Raw genomic sequence first — 8,259 nt, 5'->3', positions numbered from 1 at the left:
TTGAAATAATTCACAAGCCTATGGCATTCTTTTCATTTTTTTAATTTAATTTAATTTTATTTTTGGTTTTTGGGTCACACCCGGCATTGCTCAGGGGTTACTCCTGGCTCTACACTCAGAAATTGCTCTTGGCAGGCTCGGGGGACCATATGGGATGCCGGGATTCAAACCACCGACCTTCTGCATGCAAGGCAAACATCCTACCGCCATGCTATCTCTCTGGCCCCAAGCCCATGGCATTCTAAGAGCCCTGTCCTCCACACAAGGACAGTGGTCAATTGAGAGTTTTCTAGGACTACTCACTATGATTCAGACCTTTATTGCACTAAACTTCTAGAAGTAGAAGGTACCATTTTGCACCAGTAAATTATGAGGTGCCTGAATTTGACCCATGTTGAGTCTCCAAGTACAATCAAATGACTTTATAAGAAAATTAATTTCAGAGTTGTATAATACCCTTGAGATTATAGATAGCACCATATGGTAATTATGGCATCACTGGTTGAAAATTCTCCAAAATAACTATAGTATTATTTCCCGGCAGCCAAACCCATTTAACATTCTGGCTGCTAGTTTTTATCATCAGCCTTGGTGATAGTTTTCTCCATATCTTCTACTATTTAATTACCACCTTTCTTGGCAACGCTGGCCTCACCAAGACTGAACAACAGATCCTAAGTACCACCATTCTCTTCTGGGTATTTTGTCTTTGCTTCAGTCTCAACAATGCTCCAATTTTTCCTTCCTTTCTAAGCAAAAAAAAATCTTTGCGGCAGTAACAGGCTGCATAGGAAATAGGTTCTGATATAGTAGAGGGCCTAGAGAGAACAACTTAAACTTTCCAGAATATTCTACTTATTCAAAAAGGGTTCCCTACAGGCTGGAGTGATAGTAAAGTGAGTAGGGCGTTTGTTTTGCACACAGCCAACTTGGATTTGATCCCCAGCATCTCACATAGTCCCCTAAGCCTGCCAGGAGTAATTCCTGAGCATAGAGCTAGGAGTACCCCCTGAGTACTGCTGGGTGTGGCCATAAAACAGGACGGGCTTTCTATAGCTACCCTCTGGTTTCATCTTGTGTGGGGATAATTTTAGCAAGGAATAAATTCTTGAAGCTTTGGACAGTCACACAAATAAAACATGCTATTTTCACTGACTGAAGACACTGCAGTGAATTGGAACCTGTTGTCAGACAGGGGACAACTGAGGAAGATGGGCATTAAAGACTCAGAACTATGATAATTTTTTTTTTCTGTTTTTGGGCCACACCTGGTGGCCTTCAGGGGTTACTCCTGGCTCTGCGTTCAGAAATCGCTCCTGGAAGACACCTATATGGGATGCCAGGATTCGAACCACTGTTGGTCCTGGATCAACCACTTGCAAGGCAAATGCCCCACTGCTGTGCCATTTCTCTGGCCCCAAAACTATGATAATTTTTAATTTGAAATTCAAGCTTAATGGAGCCATCTGAGATTTTATTTGCCAGATCTGGCAGTCCTGCTATAAAGCCCATTTATAGAGCCCAGAATTTACCAATTTAAGACTCATGGTGCACTGGGCCTAGGTTCTTCCCATGACTAATTCAGTCTATTATGCATCCCTAATACTCTAGGTGACTATAGGAGCTGGTCCACCTAAGCTGGCTGAGGACTCTGACCCATGTCCTGCTTACTTGCCCCCACTTGGCCACACTCTCACTCTGACCTGATACTTTGTGGCTCTGAGTGATTGGGCAACATGTGAGTAAATTCAGATAAATAGACTAAGAGACTGAAAGGGGGCTGCCGGCCTTGGATTTAAATGGGACCAAAACTTCTCTTACTGAGTAGCTCCTATTAAGAAGGGTTCAGCTTCTCTGCCGGAGAGCAGCCTGGGGCATAGCTGGGAGCCCTTCTGCACCCCTGAGGGCCTCTCTCCCAATTACTCTTCCAAGTTTTACTGTCCTGGGTAGCTGGCAGTGTCTGTGGGCTCATTCTTTGACTCACAAAGCAGAAACCATCATAAGAGATATTCTCTTTTTCATTGCAGAAGGCAAACACAAAATTAGATTCTCCCAGATTTATACTAAACCTGAAAACATCCAGGTTCCATTAAATGCAAATCATATGCTCAAATTTGCTCTGTCCTATTTAATTGTCAGTGGGTGAGATTGTGGCCTACTACTGGGAGAACACTATTCTTTTGGGTAGCTGTCCAATCAACAGAAACTTGCTTGAGTTTTTGTGTCTGTTTTTCAAGTTAGTGGACATATACTGACTTAAAAATCCAGCTGTTTTTAGGGGCAAAAAGAGGCATAAAGAACATGCTTCCCTGGAGCCAAAGTATAGCAAAACAAATACGGTTTTACTTGCTGTCTCTCTGATCTCCTGTCTCCATTTTCCCATCTATTAGCATTCAACATTAGCATTCAAGCTTCCTCCAGGATGCCTGTCTTGACACCCCTAATGTCCTTTCTGTGTATTCCTCTGCACAGTTCCATCTCAGATTGCCTTGTTCTGAGGCTGCTCACATTCAATCCCTGGTATCCCTGTATTTCCCCCTGAGCCAGGAGTGAAAGAAAAGATGGAGAAAGGAAGGAAGGAAGGAAGGAAGGAAGGAAGGAAGGAAGGAAGGAAGGAAGGAAGGAAGGAAGGAAGGAAGGAAGAAGGAAGGGAAGGAAGGAAGGAGGGGAGGGAGGGAGGGAGGGAGGGAGGGAGGGAGGGAGGAAGGAAGGAAGGAAGGAAGGAAAGGAAGAGAAAAAGAAAGGGAGAAAGAGAAAAAGAGAAAGAAAGAAAAGAGAAAGGGGAAGAAGGAAGGAAGGGAAGAAGAAAGGGAGAAAAGAAAAAGAAAGAAAGAAAGAAAGAAAGAAAAGGAAAGAAAGAAAGAAAGAAAGAAGAAAGAAAGAGAAAGAAAGAAAGAAAGAAAGAACGAAAGAAAGAAAGAAAGAAAGAAGAAAGAAAGAAAGAAAGAAAAGAAAAAAAAGAAAGAAAGAAAGAAAGAGAAAGGGAGAAAGGGAGGGAGGGAAGGAAGGAAGAAAGGAAGGAAGGGAGGAAGAAAAGGAAGGAAGGAAGGAAGGGAGAGAGGGAGGGAGGAAGATGCTTTTCTTTGTACTTTTTTTTTTTTTTTTTTTTGGTTTTTGGGTCACACCCGGCTGTGCTCAGGGGTTACTCCTGGCTGTCTGCTCAGAAATAGCTCCTGGCAGGCACGGGGGACCATATGGGACACTGGGATTCGAACCAAGCACCTTTGGTCCTGGATCGGCTGCTTGCAAGGCAAACGCCGCTGTGCTATCTCTCCGGGCCCTCTTTGTACTCTTCAACTGAGACCAAACATTGTTCAGGAATAAATGAACATCAGAGTCAGAGAGATAGTAGAGCGGTTAAGGTCCTTGCCTTAGACATAGCTGATCTCAATTTGATCACTCATACTGTGTACATTCCCCTGAGTACTGTTAGGAGTAACCCTTGAACACAGAGCCAGAAATGAGGCTTAAACAACTGGGTATGACCCAAATACCCCCTCCCCCTCATATAATAAAAAGGGAAAATGAATAATAATGGCACAAATTCTCAGGCTTTTCTTCCCAAACCTAGATCATGGTTCTCAAACGCTGGTGGGGGCATGCTTAGGCATAAGAGAGAAGGGTAGAATCTAATGAGAACTTGCTCAATGTTGTGCCAAGGACTTCCTATAGCCAGGTGAACCTTAGTTCCTGTGTCCTGCTTTTCTGCTGTGCAGCAACCTCAGCTGTAAGCTGGTCTCTGACTACTAACTCTTCCCCTCTGGACCCGCATGCACCCTTGCTGACTCTCTATTTCCCCATCTATTAGTGTTCAACATGGGGGAAAGTTTCCTCAAGGATGTCTCTCTCGACATCCCCAATGTCCTTTCTGTGTATACCTCTGCCCAGTTCCACCTCAGCATGACTTACCATCTATATACTTGGGTTTAGTCCCAGTTTCTTTCATGGGTGGCACTGGATACTCAGAAACGGTTTTCTCTTCATTCATGTCTATTATACAGACTGGTGTGCACAAGGAGGCAAATTCTCAGTGAATTGCTTGTATGGAGACTTTGTAATACCATCAAAGTGATATATAATAAAGAATAAAATAAGAAGATGATGAAAAGAAAAGGTGCAAAGCTTTTGCTATTATTCATTCATTCAAATTTATTAAGTACCTGTTATATGCTGAGCAGTGTCTTAGAGGCTTGGGACACAGCAGTGAACAGGATACATAAGACCCTGCCACTTGGAGTTTTACCTTCCATGAGTGGGATTGAGATAATAAACAAATCAATAATGCATAGAACATCTGGTATGGGGCCAGGGAGATAGTATGGGGGGGGCACTTATTTTGCATGGAGCTGACTAGATTTGCTTCCTGCCACCACATATGGTTCCCCTGAGTTGCACTAAGAGTGATGCTTGAGGGCCCGGAGAGATAGCACAGCGGCATTTGCCTTGCAAGCAGCCGATCCAGGACCAAAGGTGGTTGGTTCAAATCCCAGTGTCCCATATGGTCCCCCGTGCCTGCCAGAAGCTATTTCTGAGCAGACAGCCAGGAGTAACCCCTGAGCACTGCTGGTTGTGACCCAAAAACCAAAAAAAAAAAAAAAGTGATGCCTGAGCATAAAGTACTCCTGAGTAAGCTCTGAGTACTTTGAGTACTTTCAGTTGTGGCTACCAAATCAATAAAACCAAAACAAAACAAATCTGATGATTGTAAGTGCTACTTGAAGAAGTAGACCAGAGAAAATCAGTAGTGTGACTGGGTATTAATTTGGTATTTGGGAAGGAAGGATTTGTCTGCTGTCCTGGGGCTCAGGGTCCATTTTGATGGTACCTGGGACCATGTGGTGGTGGCGATCAAACCTGGGGCCTCATATATGCAAAACATCTCTTCTGCCTCTTAAACCCTGTTTGTGGTTCAGAGAAGATGTTTTTGAGGTGGTCATATTGATGTTAATATCTACTGACAAGTTATAAGAAGAAATCATGCCAAGGACCCCAAACTGGGACAAATTTAGTCTTTGTATTGCATCTGTGTTTACTTGATTATCTCCATTGAGGTTCATAGCAGAAAAGATCTTATCTTTTTCATTTACTCACATTGTCCCATTTCTAGCTTTGTTCCTGCTAGCATGCAGAACACTATTCTTCCAAAGTAATGAATGAATCACTGACCACCATTCTTCTTACCTCAGGTCAGCACAGCTCCTGCAGGCCCCAGCTAGAGAACCTGGTGAGGCAAAAAATTGGTATTTGGTAGGGAAAGCAGATTTATGAAATCTCTGAGGATAGTGGACATGTACTGGATCTCAGTCTCTGCTTTCCAGGCTCTCTGTTCAAGCAGCTTATTTTCTGTACTCCTGGGAATCTGGGACCAGACTTGGCTGAACTCATTCTTATCTCTCGGCTGCACAATAATTTCTGGGCAAAAGGAAGCTTCTAATTAAGAGCTCAAATCCCCCAGAAGCCATATGCCAAGATACTTATGTGGAAAAAAAATCCCTGGCTGCTTTCTCTGGGGGTAAGGATTGACACCATATGCTAGACCAACCAGGCCTTTCGCTTGGCCATAAAAATCTCTCCCAAGTTGTTGTGCATCTTTTCTTTTGTAAAGACCTTGGATAGTTCAGCTCTTTGATGATTCTGCTTTTCTGCTGCAGCAGCCTCAGCTCTTTGCTGGTCTCTGACTACCTAAGTCTTTTTAATGCCTAGAACAACCCTCTGTTTCATGCTAAGAATACTTTTAATTTGCTCCACTCCTATGTGAGGTATAATGCATTTTGCTCTTGCAAAAAAAAAAATGCTTGAAATGGGTTTGACTCAGTGAGCTAATACTGTGCAATAAATCATCTTAAAAATTTGTGTTATACATATCCCTCCCACCCTTTTCCTTCTTTCTTTTCTTTTTCTAACAGAACCACAGAACTTGAATCATCTTGTTCTCCCTCATAAATTGAGGGAGGGAATATGGATGGGACCAGGAGCAACCAGTCATGAACATTAAGTGGAAATAAAAAATGATCAGTCATGGGCTAGAGAGATAGCATGGAAGTAGGATGCAGTCTTAAGCACCAAACCTAAAGTCAACGACACCAGAATTTATACCCAATCTACAAAAAGCTATACACAAAGGAGACCTGTTACACTAGCAGTCCATGGGGCAAAAGGGGAGGTATAGGATGCATGCTGAGAACATGAAGGAGGACAACATCGGTGGTGGGAATGGCCTTAATTCATTGTATGTCTGGGTCTTGTTCTCAATGATTGGAGTTGACTAAGACAGGGGTGGTAATAGCAGTTTCTTGAAGGCATAGGCAACTTAGATGAAGTTGAAATATCAGGAGTTCTTGGTATCTAGAGTCAGATTCTTGACTGAGAGTTCACTTAGGGTTGTCAACTGAGGGTCTTGGTTCTTCTCTATCTGGGCCTCTCCATGTAGGTACTTAGACTGTATTACAGCATGGTAGCTGACTTGAATGAAAGACTGCATCAAAGTAAACTTATCAAAAGGAAGTATGAGCGGCTAGATGAAATAGAACTGACATGGTATTGCTGCCCCTCTATTTTATTAAAGCAGTGACAGATACCACCTGCAGTTAATATGGATATAAGTCTGGAGATATGTCATCTGGATCATCAAAATAACAGTAAATTGCCAACTTTTAACATCACTATGATTTTTCACCTCAAAATATTAAACATAAAGGGTCAGAGATAGAGTTTTCTTTGGGAACATGCACTTCCCTTGAATATGTGTGAAGCTGTGGATTTGATCCCCAGTATCTTAAACAAAAGAATCAAGCATAAAACTACCTCATGATCTAGCAATTTCATTACTGAATTTATTCTATAATGGACTTAAGAGTAGGAACTTGAATGGATATTTGTAATATTTGTATGCCCATATGAAAAATGACCTTGGCCATAATAGATAAAAGTTGGAAACATTCCAGATGTCCAGAGACTGGTTGGATAAATAAACAAAATGTAATTTATTAATGCAATAGACTTACAATATTACCAGAAGCTAGGCATCATTTGGAAATTTTAAGCCATGCAAAGTCTCATGCATGTCCTACTCCAGTTTTGCTGAATTAGAAAACTGTATTTAAACAAGATTCCCAGATATTTTGTCTGCTCATCCATGTTTGAGAAATTCTGAATTACTTAACATAAGGTTATTTTTGTAGACATTTAAACAAGTTAAAATTTTAATTATATCGTTTCCCATTTGCATTTTTTTAAGCCCTGAAATGTTTTCATAGGATTTTAGCATCTTTCTGGATCTTAGACACACTTGTGGGTGGCTGAGTGTCCAAGGTGATCGGGATGGGTAAAATCTGCACAGGTCTTCTAGGTGGTAGAATACTTAGGTCTCACTACTCTCATGAAGGCAATCTTAAGCTGATCCAAGGTCACTTGATCTGTACAGAATGGCAGCTAGCCTCTGTCACTCAGATTTTCTTGAAGCTGTGGTCCTCAGGCTAGCATAAGGCTATTCTCTTCAAAGGAAAAAAAGAAATAATTTCACCCCTTCTTCCTCAACTTGGAGCTAGGTTCCTGTCTTTTGTACGGAAATAATTTTCAGGAAAAGATGATGAAGCAAGATTTTTATTAAAGAAAAAAGAGATACACTCAAGAAATGTGAGCTTTTTTAGACAGGAGAGTGTTTGGAAAGTGAAAGAAATTATACAACCTAAAGAGAGATGCAGTCATTGTAGAATGCTGTGCCTTAAATTTGTTTTGGAAAGTGAATTATATCAGTTTTTTCCAAGCTGTTTAATTTGAGCTCTCTGTGCAGATATGAATCATTACCAGTAATAGTCAAGGTAAATGACTTTGAACTCTGGTGATTTCTTTATTTTTTTATTTCTTTTTATTTCTGATCAGGGCCTCTGTTCCTATTGAATTAGCTACTAAGGTATTGTATATAGCCTTTGGATTTGAGCTGAGATTTTTGCTCTGGAACTAATGACAAGGTAATTCTTTTATTTTATTTTATCTATTTATCTATTTATTTTGGTTTTGCAGCCACACCTAGCAGTGCTCAGAGGTCATTCCTGGCTCTGTGCTCAGAAATTACTCCTGGTAGTCCTGGTAGGGACTATTATGGGATGCCAGAAATCAAACTAGGGTCAACTGCATGCATACAAAGCAAACATTCTACCTGTGTGTTATTGCTCTGGTCCCATAGCTCCTTTTTAGATAACATCTTATAAACATTTCTCATTTTATAACCCTTGAAATGTCTTACTCACCTCAGCACTA

This window comes from Suncus etruscus, chromosome 20 (genome assembly GCF_024139225.1).
Source record: "Suncus etruscus isolate mSunEtr1 chromosome 20, mSunEtr1.pri.cur, whole genome shotgun sequence".
NCBI classification, from domain to species: domain Eukaryota; kingdom Metazoa; phylum Chordata; class Mammalia; order Eulipotyphla; family Soricidae; genus Suncus; species Suncus etruscus.
This window is presented reverse-complemented; position numbering follows the sequence as displayed.